We start from the raw sequence: 18234 nt of genomic DNA on the forward strand, positions 1-18234 counted from the left end.
TGATCGGCTGCCAGACGAGGGTCTATTGGGCAAGAGCTCTCCCGATCGTTGCAGTCGTTCACTCTGTCGTCGGGACCTCTCCCACTGGATCCACGAGTCGCTGATGGGCCCCACGCTTGGGACGCCAATTGTAAAAACCTGATTCGGGTCGGGGACAATCGATATTTGCCCGGCGGTATTGCCTCTGTGACCCTCTAGTTATTTAATCAATGAAGAGGCAGGCGCTGGAGACTGGAAAGCAGGAAACAAGGTTTTTATTTTCTCCGGAGGAGAACACAACGAAACGGACAGAAGGTATCGTTCTGAGGTGCTCTACATTCATTTCTGAGGCCTGGCCTCTTATACACTGGTTTATGACTTTATTGTAGATTACACATTCATGTTAAAGCTTTGATGTATGGAAAAGACATTCCCGGAAATCCCCTTTGGGCCCGTTCCCACACACATTTACAGTTGAAGTCCCCACCCTAATCATAATAGGTGATGAGTATCACGCAGCTGGATGTTCCGCCGATTCACGGAATGTGGGGGGGTTTGATCGGATCTCATGGAGTGGGGGCTTTGATCAACCCGGGGATCCTTTGATAGGGGAAGCTTTCTATTGTACGGGGAGGGGCAAGGAATGGTATCGGCAGAGCTGGGTGTCGGCCTGGGAACGGGGAAGACAAAACGGGCACACAGGGAAAAAGGGGGTTTGCATCTAAGGGCCGGAGATCATGAAAGGGAAGCAGGGAGGTGTCGCGCTGGGAACAGGATGAGGGCCTGGGGCAGAGCAGCGCCGAAGAGGGGTTTATGACTCAAGGCAGGTGCAAGCAGGGGGGTGGTCAGCGTGCGGGCTTAGTGAAGGCAAAGGGCTATGTCAGGGGCCAGCGGCATGCAAAAAGGGTTCGTTCTGATCGGGGCATCTAAAAAAATGGCGGGCGCGCACGACAAAAGTGTGGCGTCAGGGGAAGAGGCAAGATGGCGCAGATAATGTTCACCAAAACGTACTAATTTTCAACAAACACTTCCCCGTGTCGGAAACGGGGCTTGGAGCAGCAGCCATAACCAACGGACCCCCGCCCTTCTCTCTCTTACAGGAACCAACCAGAGCACTGAGTCCAGAGGAAGTACATCCCTCTGACCCCGGAAGTCCCGCCCCCGTGGCAGCGCCAGAACAGGGAAAAGCCAAGACCCGGGAGCAGAACGCCGTCGGAGCATCGTGGCAGGACACTCGGACTGGAGTGGAAGAAGGAGAGCAGGCGTATGACGAAGACGTGTGGACCGAAGAGTGGTGGAGTCCTCAGGAGGTGGCTGAAGAGCGGCCATGACTCACTGGAGAGTTGCGGCGGACCGCGTGAGTACCTTACGAATTCCTTTTCACTGCTTGCGAGGAGCTCGCTGAGTAGGCCCTGTATATATCCCCCATCTCTGTAGAACCACGTTCCCTGCACTGTACCATTCCTGTATAGCACCCTCACAGCGTAACCAACTGTCCCCCACACGACCAGATTCGACACCCTTTCTGTCTACCGCCCTGTTTTCCTCCATCCTGAAACCCCCCTTTCCTCACTGTCTCTTTTCCCCCCCTCTCACTGCCCGGGTGACGGTGATCGTTATATTGTACCTTGAAGCGCAGGATAGTACTAACGGTCCCTTGTTTTCTTCTCTTACTGCCCTCCGTGGATCCTCCCCTATACCGGAGCCGTCGTCGAACATCCGGAAGACCTGGACCCGAACCCAAGACCCGGAGTGGACCTCATCCCCTGGAACCTTTGTTTCTGTTATGACATTCCTTCCTGTCTTCTGTACAATAAACTAACAGCATAGCCCACTATATACGACCTCCTTGCCTGCTTTTCCGACCTGCCGCACACCCACCATCACAGTACCCCAGACAGAAGAAGAGGACTGTCCCCACATTAAATAATTATGGGGAGGGCTATGAGACAGCCTGCAGTCCATGCTAACCAGTTGGTGAACATTACTGTTGATTTGGTACTCAATTACTGTAAAGGACTGGCTGACATGGTGCGTTCTGTGTCTCAGCAGGTTGGGGAAGCTGCCACTTTACCTCAACAGGAGCAGTGCCACAACCTCAGTCCTAGCGACTGGGTCCTGGTGAAGAAACGCGTATGCAAGTCGTGTTTGCAACCTCGCTGGCTTGGGCCATTCCAAGTGATTCTGGTAACCACAACTGCTGTTAAATGTGGTGATCTTCCATTTAGGGTGCATGCCCCCATACTAGCCCAGTCCCATGTCCCCTTGAAGATGCGGTACCTGCAATGGATGTGCCGATGGTTACAGTGAGACACCCAACACAGGTCTGTCAAATAGTAGAGGCGGCTTCCGCTACTGGGTCTCGAGGCATTGGTCCTAGTAAGGGTCCAAGAGAGTCAGCTCTTGTAGGTACCGAGGGTCAAATAGAGGAAGAGCTGACTAGGCAAGTAATCAACCCAATCAAAGACAACAGTACAGCTGAAAGGCAAGTGATAAATGGAGACCGTTGGCTCAAGAGAACAGACAAATTGAGGTGAATTCTAACTGAAGCCAAAGTACCACCAACTGTTATAGAAGGGTCTAGTCAGTCTGAGCAAAGTGATGCTGATGATGATGGACCATCAGTAAGGTCAAAAAGAGACAAGGCATGAAATCGGAAATACGCTGCACCTGAATGGACTTACGTGGCAGCAACCAACGACTGGGAGAAAGCGTACCATGATGTGTGTTTCAACAAACCAAGCTCACATGAACCACCCTGAGGAGCTGTTGTAAGCAGAACAAAGTTTTTAAAGGAAAAATTAAAGGAAAAAGGACAACATCTAAAGTGACGAAAATACACTGACCTATGCCATATATATTAACTAAACTTGCAAAGTCGTGAAATATCTGTGAACTGTGACAACAAGAGAAGCAAAAGCACTTATAAGTTCTAACTTAATTTTTGCTGCAAACGCTAATTAACATCTAATATACATTTTAACAGAGCCATGAAGTTTAGTTCTGGAGAAGTTGTGAACACAAAACCGGTATCAGTGAAGCGCAAACGCATATGTACATGTTTACTTGCCACATTTTCTATCATTATTGTTGTATTTCTTGGTATTTAAATCTTCCTCATTGTATCTATGTAGAAAAACCTAAACCTATGTCTATTCCTAAACTGCTAGAAGGAAGAAATTATGAAGTCAAACTAAACATGTTAGCTGACAAAACTCTTCATGTAGATCAATCCAGTAGTGATTTTTCCTTAAATGTTTTTACTAAACTGCTTTATGAGTATGTGGAGACAATGGACACTCGAAATTGCTATGTGTGCATGCAGTTACCCACTTCTGTTTCAGAAGGGGTAACATATCATTACTTACCTGTTACCTATGGAATTTCTTGCAGTGTAATAACCAGTTTGTTTTATTGTAAAGGGCAGTTTCAGTACTAATATTTGAATTATGATTTCGTTTTTCTGAAGTGCCTTGAATGTGCTACCCGATACACAAACAGCTGAGATGATGGGTGAATTCTTCCAACCCACTCAGAGCCTAGATATTGCTTATGCATATCTACACAATTTAACCTGCCTCTTGCATAATGTAGAGAAGAAATTTATTAATTCAGTTGAGGACAGACGAGGAGAAATAAAGAAAAAAGCTGAGAGTCATTTAAAAACAAACTACACCTTGGGCACACACTGATAATGAGATTAAAAAGACTGACACAAAAGCTGCACTAGCTCTAGATTGGCAATACAAAGGAAAGCTTTGTATGTTCTGACATAGAACTGAATATAACAATAGATGTGTTGGTTCTAGTGAATGTGATCACACATTCCAAATTGTAGGTGGGTGGGGATTGTATCTTAAAGGTCTAGATCCTGTTTTCCCAGGGATTTACTACATTTGTGTGAAAAATGCCTATTACAGACTGCCAAAACAAAGGTATGGATGCTGCTTTATTGGACTAGTGTTTCCAAAAATGTATCATGTGGGTCAATCAGATGAAACCAATGGATTTAAACCCACATGCTTAAAGAGAGGTTCTAATGCTGCTGAAATAATAGGTGATATATTTAAAGCAATAATCCAGTCAGTTGGGGAAATTCTAAATTCTCACAAAATTCAAAAACTTTCAGCTGTGGTTGAAAGGTTGTCGACTGATACAGCTGGAGGATTCCTTGCCATAGATACTGAAATGGTTGCTATCAGATCTATGTTGCTCCAAAACTGACGAGCATTAGACGTCCTTCTTGCAAAAGAAGGCAGAGTCTGCCGGATACTGAAAGTTCAACAATGTTGCACGTATATCCCTGATAAAAGTAAAGATATTTAGACGTATATTACCAACATTACTCACCTGGAAAAGGATTTGAGTGGACTGAAAGCTAACGGTGCTTGGAAATCAATTAGGAAGTGTTGGACTTGGCCCTTTTTGCAGGGGCATCCCTGATTTTCTGCCTTCCTCCTCTATTTTTTCTGACCTGTTGTTGGCTATGTTATGACTCTGGGCACTTTCCCACTGTTGATCAGTACTAAAGTGCATATGCTTTCCCTATTGTAAATTGATGTATGGATTAGTGACTCCATGATTGGCTGATTTGGTTTACTTGTCAGACCCTAGTACAGTGCACTGAGTGTGCCCAGGGCTTGTATATCCAAATGCTGCTAGTGGGCTTGCAGCGCTGGTTGTGCCACCCACAGAAGCAGCCTGTAAAAGTGTGTCTAAGGCTTGCCATTGCAGAGCCTATGTGCAGTCTGGTACTGCCATGCTGACTGGGCAAGTGCACCCACTTGCCAGTCCCTAAACCTCCCCTTTTCTTCATATCAGACACCCCTATGGTAGGCCCAAGGGCAGGGTACATTGTAAGTATAAGGTAGGACATGCCCTGGTGTGTGTGGCATGTCCTAATAGTGAATTACAGTCATTTTCGTTTTTCACTATTGCAAGGCTAGCTGTTCTCCATAGGCCAGAATGGGCAGTTATATTATTATATTTTATAATCCTAACTGACTCAGGGAACATGGTAGAAATTCGAGTTTGGTATGCCTGAACTCAGAATGATAAAATACATCTTTTAGTGAAGTTGGTTTTAACATTCTGTGTTTGAAAATACCACTTTTAGAAAGTAGGTATTTTCTTGTCTAACTATCCAAGCCTGCCTCTGCTAGGTTGTGTATTCCTTGTCTGGAGTTTGAGTGACAGGGCTGGGGGATTCCAGGAGACAGGGTGAGTCCTCCCAGTGGTGAATAGAGAGATCTGCATCTAGATGGGAGGGAGGAGTTGCACCTGGGACCTGAATAGGACTGTGCCTACCCCTTACAGTGCTGGCTCCACCCCCTGTAGTGCGTCTGATGTCTCTGCCCTGCACTGTGAAAGGAGAGAAGGAATCATGTCAACAGAGTGCTCCAGCGTTGTGCTTTCCCTCCACAATGCTGGCTCCACCTCCTGTGGGACAGCTGATGTTTCTGCCCTGCACTGTGAAAGGAAATAAGGAGTCATGTCAACAGAGTGCTCCAGAACTGGTTTGGACTAGGCAAACACCCCTCTGCCCTCAGAGGACAAAGGATTTTGGAGTATAAATACTGGGACCCTGATACCAAGAAATTAGATCACTTTGGGAAACAAGAAGACACCTTTGCTGAGGAGAGGAACCTGAAGAAACTGAGGAGAGACTATCCCTAAGCTGAAGTGCTGCTTGGGGGATTGGCCTGCAGTGGTTGCCTGACTGCCAAAGAAAGGAGAAAGGAACTTTGTGTGCTTTATTTCAATTTGTGAAGGATCTCCAAGGGCTTGAGAAAAGAGCTTGCCTCCTGCTGAAGTCTCAGGGACAACAGACTTCAACCCCCAGCTCCCCAAGAGTTCTTTGGAAGTGCCTGCTGCTGTTTTGGGCCTTCTGAGGGACTGTGTGTCGCAAGGAGCTAGAAGTGCGACTCAAGAAGAAGAAGAGTGTCGCCGTCACAGCCACTGCCGTCGCATCTCTGAACAAGGATGTCGCCGCTGTTGTTGTCGTATTGCACCGCATCGAGAGAAGCGTCTCACAACGAAGAGGAAGTGTGTCGCCGTTGCTGCTGCTGCCGTCGAATCTTGGATGTCGCCGCTGAAGCTGTCGTATTGCACCACATTAAGAGAAGCGTCTCGCAATGAAGAGGAAGCATGTCACTGTCGCTGCTGCTGCCGTCGCATCTTGGATGTCGCCGCTGTAGCTGCCGTATTGCACCACCTCAAGAAAAGCGTCTCGCATCCACGGAGAAGCGTGCTGCCTTCTGAGCTGCTGCCTTCGCATCTTGGATGTCGCCGCTGTAGTTGTCGCATTGTGCAGAAGTATCTCACAACGCTGGAGAAAAATGTCGCAGCCGAAGCTGTTGTCGTCTCATCACGGAACAAGGGTGTCGCCGCAGCAGCTGATGCATTGAATCGAGACTTCTCGCATCAACGGAGAAGCGTGCCGCATCTGGAAGATCTTCACATCTTTATTTCTTTGCACTGGAACTTTGCAGCATTTCCATCACTGCAACACTTTGGTTGTGGAAGCGTAACGCATCGTAAGGTACATTGACTCAAAATGTTGCATTTTAAGAACTGAACAGAACTAAGCTAAAACTACCATTTTAAGTACAGTATTGTGGATTTTTGTCATTTATGGTCTTGTGTTAAACCTATATAAAGAATACTTCTTTTTGATATAAAACCTGTGTGGTGTACATCTGTAGTATTGTCACTTGATTACTGTATGTGGTCACAAATGCTTTACACACTGCCTCTGAGATAAGCCTGTCTGCTTTTGCCAAGCTACCAAGGGGGTGAGCAGGGGTTATTTTAGGAGTGTACCCCCTTACCCTGACTAGAGGCAAGGGTCCCTCTTTGTCACAAGTACGTACCTGTGCCAACTAGAGACCCCAAAATCTAACAGGAAGAGATTCTCTGGAACGGGAAGATAGTTCACTAATTTGGAAAGTGGTTTAGAGGGAAAAATACTAACTCCAACACTAACAATTGCTATTTGCATACTAATGCTAATCCTTTTTTATTAAAATTTACAAACGCATGAATACAAAGAAAGATGCGAGGGGAGTGAACAGAAAGAAGTAAGAAATAGAACTGGAAGACAGACAATGTGGGTATTAAGACGAACTGAAAGCTCTAGAACACTCTAAAACATTTGAAAACATCAGCATTATAACATGACATCAGATGGGATAAGTATAAAGGTGTGATGGTTTGATTCGCCATCAAAGGGGGACTTGACAGAACAAAGATTACATCAAAAGGATTTTTACAACAAAAGAAATGATTTATAACAGCTTGTGTGAAAAAATAGCAAACGTGTGCCAGTTACACGGAATGAGAAATAACACTCGTCAATCTCCAACCGTCCTTCGACAGTAGGTGACCTAAATAGGTGACCTCCTGTCAACAATATTGAAATTTGGAAAGGGACACTTTATGTCCATGATGAGCCATTCATGCAACTTTTCGAGGATGTATTTACGTAAATAACAGTGGTTTAAATCATAAACGAAAATGTTTAGACAAATTATTAGTTTTATGTATATGTTGGTATTTACAAAGTTTTATGAGTAGCCTATACTTACATGTGAGATCATGGACTTGTATAACCAAAGCGTATGGTAACATTCCACACTATTACCAGTAGTAATGAATTAATAATTGTTTCCTTTGACTTCTCCTGTATGGCAGAGAGCACTCATTACAATAATTGCTACAATTTAGAGCAGCTGCCTGGGAAAGTGCCCTTTTTAACTTGTGTTGTCTTTTCCTCAATGTGCTGCATATTGAATAACTTAAGGAACTGCGTAATTTAGCCACCTATTCTTCTTTACTGTCGCACCACACTCATCCTATATGAACTGACCAATGGACTGAGTGGTCTGACAAACTGAAGTGATACCAGGAGGTGTCACCCTGGAACTGACTGAGTATCATTTTTATCTTAAGGATTTTTTGAGGGACCAGATATCTTATGCAGATTGATGAATGCAGAGCGAAGGGTCCCTGTTGTGATGCTGTGACTCTTGCTGTTACCGTGGCAGACAAAGACTGTCCTAGTAGTCTGGACTGGCCACTTGGAACTTTTCTGAACTCTCCTCAGAGTTTTTGTGGAAGACTAATCTAGCTATCTACCCCTACTGACGCATGTGCTTTATGTGCTTGGGGGGTCTACCTCGGCTGAGGAAGACTACCCTTTTTATCACCTTACTTTTCCTGAATCCTGAGCTTTGGTATGTTCAATAAATCTATCTTTATTTGAATCCTCTTCCAGTCGCTTGGTCAGACCACTCTCTCACCTATTTTTCCTGGGAGCTAGCCTCGGCCTGCCCTTAGGGCCTCTGCTACCGGAAACCAGCTTTCAAAAAAATGGAACCTTCCAAACTTGCCAAGGTTCTGGTGGCCTCTAGACCCGCACTTACCCCGGATCTTGATGGGAGTCTTGCGGGATTCTCTAATTGGTTATCCAAGTCCATGAACATGCTTGCCACACCGACTTTGTCCAGGTTCTCCAGAGAATCGCTTTCTAAACCCTAATTTACCCCTGACCTGTCCGTGCTTAAGCAGGAGTGTACAAAACGTGAACGTGCTTGGCGCCCCAGTGAGTAGTGTCCCCTGGCTAAGGCCATTCTCAGAGCAGGCAAAAAATCTATTATACTGCGATAATACAGGCTAAGAAGTAGTACTTTGCAGCCCACATTGAGCAGGCACAGAACAACTCCAAGGAGATTTTCTCTATAGTTCAGAGTTTTACATCCCCTGGAGCACAGTCGTGCTCTTTTCCAGCTACAGAGGGCTGGTGTAGCACTCTATCCAATTTCTTCATGTATAAAATACCACGATTCAGGCGGCCTTCACTTCCTGCCCCGGTCTTCCTTCTGTCCCTGTGCCTACTGCCATCTTTCCTGTTGTCCCCAAGCAAGCTCTGCGGGCCTTTTCTTCTGTGGATCTGTCTAGCTCTCTTAAAATCCTGAAGGGCTTGAAATCGGGTTTGCCCGTGGACCCCTGTGTGGGGAGACTGCTTGCTGCAGTCGCGGAGATTATTAATCCCGAAGGTAATTCAATCATAAACCCCTCCCTTGATGAGGCTCGGGTACCGGATGCCTGGAAAGAGGCAAAAATCCTTCCCCTTTTGAAGAAGCCTACTCTTGATCCCCTGACCCCAGGGAACTATCGCCCTATTTCCCTTCTGCCCAGTTTAGCTAAAGTCTGTGAGAAGCTGGTAACCAGACACCTTATGGAGTTTGTTGAAGGGTCTGATGTTCTGTATCCAGCACAGTCTGGGTTTCGCTCCTCCTACATCACGAGGCAGCGCTGGTGGAGATTTCTGTAACCATTCACAACTGTTTAGATGCCGGTGGGAGAGCAGCATTGGTAATGCTCGACCTGTTGGCGCATTCAACACGGAACCGCACTCTCTGCTGCTCGCCCGACTCACTGAGATTGGTGTCTCAGGCACTGCCTGTGGCTGGCTGAGGTCCTTCCTTGAAGGTCGGGCACAACAGGTCTGGCTGCCACCGGCCGCCTCACCTCCGCAGCTGGTCACTACTGGTGTCCTACAGGGGACTTCCCTTAGCCCCCTTCTTTTTAATATCCACGTTACTCCTCTGGTCTATTTAGCCGAAGATTTGGGGGCTAAGGTGATAGCCTACGCTGACGACACCCAGCTTCTCTTTACCTGGGAAAAAGATGAGGACTCTGTATCCTTTGTTCAGCACTGCTTGTATTCGGTGTTTGAGTGTCTGGCGGTGGCCCAACTCAAATGTAATGAAAACAAGTCAGAGATACTACCTTTCAGTAAATTCCCCCAGGCTTCAGAGACACGATCTGGTCTCCTGGATTCCCTCTACCAACCTCTAATGGAAAATCCGCTAAAAACCTAGGAGTGTGGTTTAAAGATAACCTCTCCTTTTCTGCTCAGGTGAAAAAGCTCTCAGGCAGCTGTTTTGGCCTTCTCAAGACACTAAGGTGTTTTCTACCTCTCCTCCCTAGGCCTGCCAAAGAGACGGTCATTCGTCCCTTGATCCTTTCTTGATTGGACTATGCTAATGCATTGTACATAGGCATCCCTGGATACTCTCTAAATAGACCACAGGGTATTCAGAATGCGGCCGCCAGGCTGCTCTTTGGAATCGCTAAGAGGAGCAGCATGCGTGAACATCTCAGCGTACTCCACTGGCTTCCCGTGGCGGATCGGGTAAAATTTAAATCCCTGGTCATTGCTCATCGAGCCCTCTACTGTCATGGGCCTGCCTATTTACAGAAGCGGTTCTCCTTTTATGTCCCGCTGAAACAATTGTGTTGCTCAGCTCTCCTTCTAGCTAGGGTGCCCCGCTTCATCCGCTACAAGATGGGCGATTGCTCCTTGGTCGTTAAGGCAGCCCAGTCTTGGAATGCCCTTCCGTTTTCATTGCACAATACTCAAGACCCGTTAGCCTTCAAGAAACTTCTAAAAACTCACCTGTGCCCATAAATGATGGTGGTGTAGTTCAGTGACTCCTCTTGGATCCGCTCCGGGACACTCCTCAGAGTAGCTGTTGCACGTAATAAGAGCACTTAACATAACATAACAACCTAAGTCCCATCTCGCTCCTGCCTTATTTCTCTAAAATAGCACAAACCAGGTGGTGAACATGCAATTGGTTGCACGTATTAACTGCACAATCCATTCCACCCCACAAAATCAGGCTTTAAAGCCCCGTACTCTACGGAGTCAGTGTTACTCCTCGCCACAGAGACATTAAGCAGGCGTACGGGTGCTGGTCAGACTGTAGCTTTGGTCTTGCTGGACCTCAGGGCATTCTTTGACACGGTCTCCCACAAACTACTCCTGCAGCGACTCTGGTCAGGTGGGCTAGACGGAGCAGCTCTAATGTGGATGTCCTCCTTCCTACAGGATCGTAGCTTTCAAGTTGCACATCGTCCTCATATGTCCAAAAGCACACCACTCTCACAAGGGGTCCCACAGGGCTCAATTCTGAGCCCAACTCTTTTTAAGCTTTACATCAGACCCCTGGCAGAGATTGTGGAAAAAAACAAGGTGACCATTGAGTCCTATGCGGACGACACCCAGCTAGTTGTCACTTTATCCCACAACTCAGAAGATGCAGCTACCCAGTTTTCTTCATGTCTGAAGGACCTTGCTTCCTGGATGGCAAGCAATTGCATCAAGTTGAATGGAAGTAAAACTGAGATCCTGGTTGTAGGGAAGTCTCTTTCCATCTGGTGTTCAGCATGGTGGCCCCAGATGCTAGGTCCCATGCCTACCCCTAAAGAGGAAGTTAAAAAACCCGGGAGTCTGGCTTGACCCCAAACTATCTTTCGAGACCCACACCAGGAAAGTTACAGGGAAGTGTTTTGGAATCCTCAAAACATTACAGAAAACCTTGGATATCCTCCCCATTTCAGCCAGGAAAACCCTGGTTCACACTCTTATTACATCCCAGCTTGACTATGGAAATGTTCTCTACCTTGGAGTAACAAAAAAAAGTCGTCATAGGCTGCAACGGATTCAGAATGCGGCAGCTCGCCTAGTTCTCAATCTACCGAAGAGAGCTTCCACGGTAAAAGCCCTTGAATCCCTGCACTGGCTGCCTGTTAACAAAATAATTCTCTTTAAAGCCTTGTACTTTTGCACCGGAGTCTGCAGGGCAAGGGACCTAGTTACCTGCCCAATCTTCTTACCTCCACAATAATCCAACACATCCCCTTAGATCAACAGGAGCTCACCTGCTCAAAGTCCCTAAAATCCAAAAAGCGAGAATGGGTGCACACTCATTTGGGTACCTGGCAGCCAAAAACTGGAATACATTGCCTCTTCTTCTTCGAGCTGAACCATAGGAAACTGCTTTCCGGAAAGGATTGAAAACATGGCTCTTCGAGTTATGAGTTTTGTTTGCCCCTGCCACATGGCTATGTCCTTTCTCAGGCTTTTTATTTAGCAGCTCCTAGCGCGGGGACACACCTCGTTGGTGTAACCAGGTGTGAGAAGGTGGCCTGGTATATGCTGTCCACTGATTAAAGTGGGCACCCTGTACCAGTCCACACGACCTTTATAATGTATGAGGTCAAAGATAACCTTTAGAAAGCTATCCTAGTTGCAGCTTTGGAGAGCAGCCTTCAGGCTTAATCTTGAAGGAATGTAAAGCAGCTTTTTTTTACCAGAATATCACCTTCTAAATGACTAAATGAAAGGAGAACCACCCAGTAGTCATATAAAAATATGTATTTATTAATGTAACACTCTCTACTAGTCTCTATGTGAAGTCAGGGCACAAAGTACACAATACTAAATCAATAGAACATTTGTAAATAACAATTTATACAGCGGGTTCCAGGGTTAGACGGAACCAGATACTAAAAAGAATGGTATAACAATCACAACTTCAATAGACACAGTGCCTTGAGCACTTATTAATTGCAGGTCACTCAGCAAGCATAAGACTGAAATTCATGATTATATTATGGACAATCAGCCAGATGCTATGTTTCTTACAGACTCATGGCTGAATGAGGCTTCCCCCCCTGATATACTATAAGCTATTCCTCATGACTATGGCATCCTCAGACAAGATCGCACTATTAAGCGCGGTGAGGATTAACCGCTATTCATCAACTATCTTTAAAATGCACCATGGATACAGCAAATATAGAAAATTGTGAAGCAGCTTATTTCACCATAAGGGCGGCTAACGATCTTTTGGCTAATGGATTTTTGATATATCGACCTCCAGGGTCACTAACTTTATTTCAATTCTGGTGCAGACAGTGATGCAAACAGCACTAAGGTATGAAAATGTAACAGTGCTGGGTGATTTAAATTAACATTTGGAGGATCACACGAAGAGTGAAGCACAATTCCGATGTCAAGAATTTAGCCGTCCTTCAGTTAGAGCTCAAATCCACTTATTCGACACATCAATCAGGTCATGCACTAGACCTCATTCTTTCAACTGCCGAGAGGTAGTGGCTGAAACCCCGATTCTAGTTCCTTGGTCCAATCACCGTCTTGTGTTTTTTTTCCATTCCACTAGCTAAGCATTCGTGTATTCGTGTATACCTAGAATAAGCTCCACTACTCCACGTAAAAAAATGGACCAGATTCAACGCAGAGAGCTTTACTCAAGCCCTACAGCAGAATCGACACCAATTGGGAGAAGACATTAATGCTGCCAACTTAGCATTACCAGTACCCCTTAGAGACGGTCTAAATCAGCACCATGTTGATAAAGAGCTAAGGACAGTTAAAAAATCTTGCAAACGCCTAGAGCGTCAATGGAGGAAAGATTCCTCCAATGGTAACAAATATGCTTATATGCTATCACAAAACAAACTACCATTCTCATTAAAAAAAAATGGGCGCCACCTATTATAACGACAAAATAGAGCAGTCGGGTAACTTTTCTAAAGAATTGTTTGCCATCCTTAAAGACCTATCCTCCTTAGAGAGAAATATAGCTCCTGTCATTAGTTCCCCAGAGTTGTGTAACCAGATTGCCGACTTCTTTGCTCTTTTGCTTCAAAGGTGTTGTATTTCTATCTAGGACCCTAATTCGATATTCCTAATTTATGCCCTTGTATGGCTATAATAAATAATATCCTTATAAAGGCATAAGAATCATATCCATATTTAGTCATAGCCCATGCAGTCCAAAGTAAGCAAGGCTACTTCCCCAGACTCCTAGAAAGTACAACGCGTTCTTTAAACAAAGCAAACCTCCAGCAACCTGGGAAATCCCCATGCTTCTGTTTTGATTTGTCCTAGAACTCCTGCGAGCACTGAAAGAAAGGCCAGTTCTTAGTGACATCTTTATTGATGTCTTATGTCCAACCTTACGTCAAACCCGGCACCTTTCAGGTATAAATATACCAATGTTGCCTTAAGCAAACACACGGTGGTTTGGAGCAGAGCGGCTATCTACTTGCCCGAGAGCCCAGCTGATGCGAGAGCCCATGGACGCTGCCCCTCCCTTTTGACGCACTGAGAAAGACGCTGTCTTTTTCTCCAGCCGAGAAAATCCAGCTCCGGTCTTTCCAGCCGCCCTTGCGGGTTGCTGGGATATCGAGTCCTGAGAGAGAGATACCAGACCTCCTGCTTTCTATTACCCAGGTACGGAGCTGACTAAACCCTTAAGAGAATTCTTGATTCAGATTCCTTGGCAAAAACCAACTTAACTTAAACTGCAACTTACTTACTCCTTCCCACGTATTAGGCTTAGGTCAGGTACACCGGGGTAGGCGTAGATTAGAAGCACCAGTTGAGTACGTTAGTCAATGTTTTTATGTATGTATATATTTTATCCATTTTAAAGTATCATGGGCCAGATGTAGGAGCCAAAAAACTGGTCGTTAACGGCCGATTTCGGCCGTTACCGACCGGTATTTAAGAATTGGCATGTAGGGGCATAATTTTACAGAATCGGTAAATTTACCGATTCGGTAAATTTACAGATTCTGTAAAATACCGAATCGGTATTTTTATCGATTCGGTAAATCCCAGATGTAGGTGGGACTCTTCTGAGTCCCAAAGGCCCTACAAATTCGGTATTTTACCACCCAATCCAATTGGGTGTTAAAATACCAAATCCAGGTGTGCATGCACATGTGTGCATGAACACCTAGTCATGTGACAGACAGACATGCCCTTAGGGCATGTCTGTGTGCCACATGGCGCACATGCCTATTTTTGGGGTGCCAGAGGGTGTCAAAGTGACACCCCCTGCACCCTTGCTGGAATCGGTATTTACCGATTCGGTAATTACCGAATCGGTATTTCCCATTGATTCCTATGGGCTTCACAGCCCATAGGAATCAATAGGAAATACCGATTCGGTATTTACCGAATCTGTAAATACCAAATATTAACGATTCGGTATTTCAACATCTGGAAATACCTACATCTCCCCCCTTCATATTTACCGATTCATAAATACTGAATCGTTAAAATTCGGTATTTATGAATCGGTAAATATCATTTACCTACATCTAGCCCCATATGGCTAAGAAACCATATCAATGCTTTTACAGTATTATTTCATAATACTCCTTTTACTGTACGCACTTTACTTTATAATAAGTATTGCAATTATGGCAATTCATTTCTCTTGCATGAGAAAGAAGACTGCTCAATAAATAACACCTTTTATTGAAAACGCCCGTCTCTCTATTTCTCTGCACTCTGGTGAAACTAAGTATGCACGATTGACTGAGTGAAATAGCTGTCTATTGTTTTCACATGACTCTAGAGATACACTCTTATTCTGAGAGAGCAAAGTTGTCATGTTTTATGGTTGTCAGAAGCTAATCCCTTCTTGTCTATCCAGGGAAGTTAAACTCCTCCTTGTTTATTCGAGAAAGTTTCTAGTGACCTCTGAGCTAGCTGGCAAAACTAATTAAGTCTAATATAGTCAGTAGAGACCTAGTCGACCTCAGTCCTACGTCTACACTGCTGTTTATATTATTCCAATGCGCAGAGCCTATTGGGAATATAGGAACTACACTACAAAGGTTTCTAGAATATACAATTTATTTCCTCATGAGGCCAGGAATTGCAACTGTTCTAAATCTGAGAAGACTACTATGCCTGGGACCAACCAACTTTTGGGATTCTTGACCCCCTCACTAGAAGATTTGAGGGGTATGGCCCTAAGCCATAAATCTGGTTCACCAATAGACCCAGCGTCCCCTAAAATAATTTGGGAAGGGCTAGACACAATCTTACCCTATGTAAAAAAAACTTTTGGAGCTCTCCTTTCAACATGAGAAGTGGAAGCAAGCAATTGTTCTCCCCTTAAGAAAAGACCATCAGCAGACCCAGGTTTGTTGGACAACCTACGTCCCATCACACTCCTGCCTTATATCTCTAAAACAGCAGAGAAGGTGGAGAACATGCAATTGGTTGCACGTATTACCGGCACAATCCATTCCACCCCACACAATCAGGCTTTAAAGCCACGTACTCTACAGAGTCAGCGTTACTCCTTGCCACGGAGACATTACGCAGGCGTGCGGATGCTTGCCAGACTGTAGCTTTGGTCCTTCTGGACTTCAGCGCAGCTTTTGACACTGTCTCCCACAAACTACTCCTGCAGCGACTCTGGTCAGGTGGGCTGGACGGAGCGACTCTAAAGTGGATGTCCTCCTTCCTACAGGATCATAGCTTTCAGGTTGCACTGCGTCCACATATGTCCAAAAGCACGCCACTCTCACAAGGGGTCCCACAGGGCTCAAATCTGAGCCCAACTCTTTTTAATCTTTACATCAGAACCCTGGCAGAGATTGTGGAAAAACACAAGGTGACCATTGTTGTGAGAAGTTGGCCTGGCATAAGGTCAGAGGGACGGTCGGAAACAGAAGTGAGGAGGCCGTAGGGGTTGAATATTGCAGGGTTTTATTGATGGTGTTCAATAACCCTTAGTAAATAAGCAGGATGTGAATTTTAAGTAGATGGAATAGAGTCTAGTAGCAAAACAATCCTTGGGTATAGCATAGACTGCTCTACAGCGTTATCTTCCCAGGGTCCTCCTTCAGTGGGGTTGTCAGGTGGTCCATGTAGCTCTTGGCACTCTCTTTGGTATGGTTTCCCCCGGAGTAGCGAAATCACTCAAAAAGAAAAGAAAACAGCGATCACTGCACGTATCCTGAGTCTCTATTATCAGTAAATCCGTCACCATAGGGTAGGGAAAGAACGTGAGGGAGGGCTTTCGCTTATGTGGTTGGACTTAACCAGGGTAGGCGCTTTTAGGCTACTGGTAAATGCGGGTCTTTGGAATCTCCCCTCTTTATAACTTTTAACCATGCGGAAAGAGGAGGGGGTATAGGACGACTTATGGCAAGGAAAAATGCTAAAACACACAACATGATGGATGGAATGTTGCACATTGGCAAAACATTCACCCCAGTCACAGATCTGGTACACTGCTTTTCCCCAAATTGTCCCACCCCACTCCCACACTGTTCCCGCGGCACCCATTACGTACCGCTCTCTGCCACAACTCTCCTGAGTTGTGGCGGCTAGTGCGGGTCCCCTGGGCTCCACCAGTCCTCGGTCCAGATATCGGGACCCTCCGGATCTTCGGCTGTAGTCTCCTCTGCAGCCTCTCGGTGTGTAGCGGTGTCCTCGACTCTGTCGGCTTCTCGTTCTGTCTCCATAGACTTCCTTCCAGCGGGCACGCTGATTGTTTCGGCTTCTGGATTTTTCTGCCGCTCCTGACTTCTTTGGCTGCTTTCTGATTGGTCAGGCTTTTGCGTTCCGCCACTTCCAGGAGAAACGACTTCCGGGTCAAGTCCGGCGTACTGTGGGGCGGGGAAAAGACTCTTCGTTATTGGGTTGTTTGTGGCATTGGCTTCATCGCCCTCGTCATAAAACGGTAAGGAATCCAGTTGGGTGTATCGACATCAGGATGTTTACCCCTGTGGTCCAGATCCACCTCAAACATATGCTGTCCACTAGTTCTAGTGGGCACCTTGCACCAGTCTAAACAACCCTTATTGATGATAGGTTTAAGACAACCTTTATTGAAAGCTATCCTAGTGGTAGCTATGGAGAGCAGTCTTGAAGGAGTGTAAAGTAGCTTGGTTTACCAGATTATAACCTCTTGAATGTCTAAATGAAAAGAGAACCACACAAGGCACCTTTAAATGCGAACAAAGACAAACTCAAGTATTGGGAAAGACTATCTAAACGTGAAATTAACAAGTGGTGGGAGTTAATTACACTGCAGAAATACATCGAAGTTAAAAGGATTCCGAGGGGGCTCAGACTCACCCTCATGCCAAGTCATCAAGAGACAAGTACAGAACTGCTCCAAGAGTGGGGTGAACATCTACTGGACTCCTCAATGGGATTAATGGTCATACTGATCAAACACATTGACAAATCCCTAAAAGAAATTAAAAGCGAGTTGAAAAATGTGGAAGAGGAAATAAATTCCTTAAATGAAGACCTACAAAGATTCAAATCGGAAATAATTAAAAACCTGGATAAACATGAAGATAGGGTGAAACATAGAAAACAGTTTAAGTTTCTCCGTGACAAGGCCGATTTTGAAGAAGGCAGAATTTTTACATTTGGCAAACAACACGCACAAAGAAAAGGGAAACGTCAAACGACGAAACCAGGAGAAGAAACTTCTAGTTTTGACTCACTGTTGAGCCTAGAGGGCAGCGAAACGGAGGGGGCTTCGGCCCTAACAGCACCAGGAGGAAAAAACCCCAACGTTTTAATAGAAATGAGAGCCGCTCTGGAACTACAGC

Source organism: Lissotriton helveticus, chromosome 3_1 (assembly GCF_964261635.1).
Source record: "Lissotriton helveticus chromosome 3_1, aLisHel1.1, whole genome shotgun sequence".
In the NCBI taxonomy this organism is placed as follows: domain Eukaryota; kingdom Metazoa; phylum Chordata; class Amphibia; order Caudata; family Salamandridae; genus Lissotriton; species Lissotriton helveticus.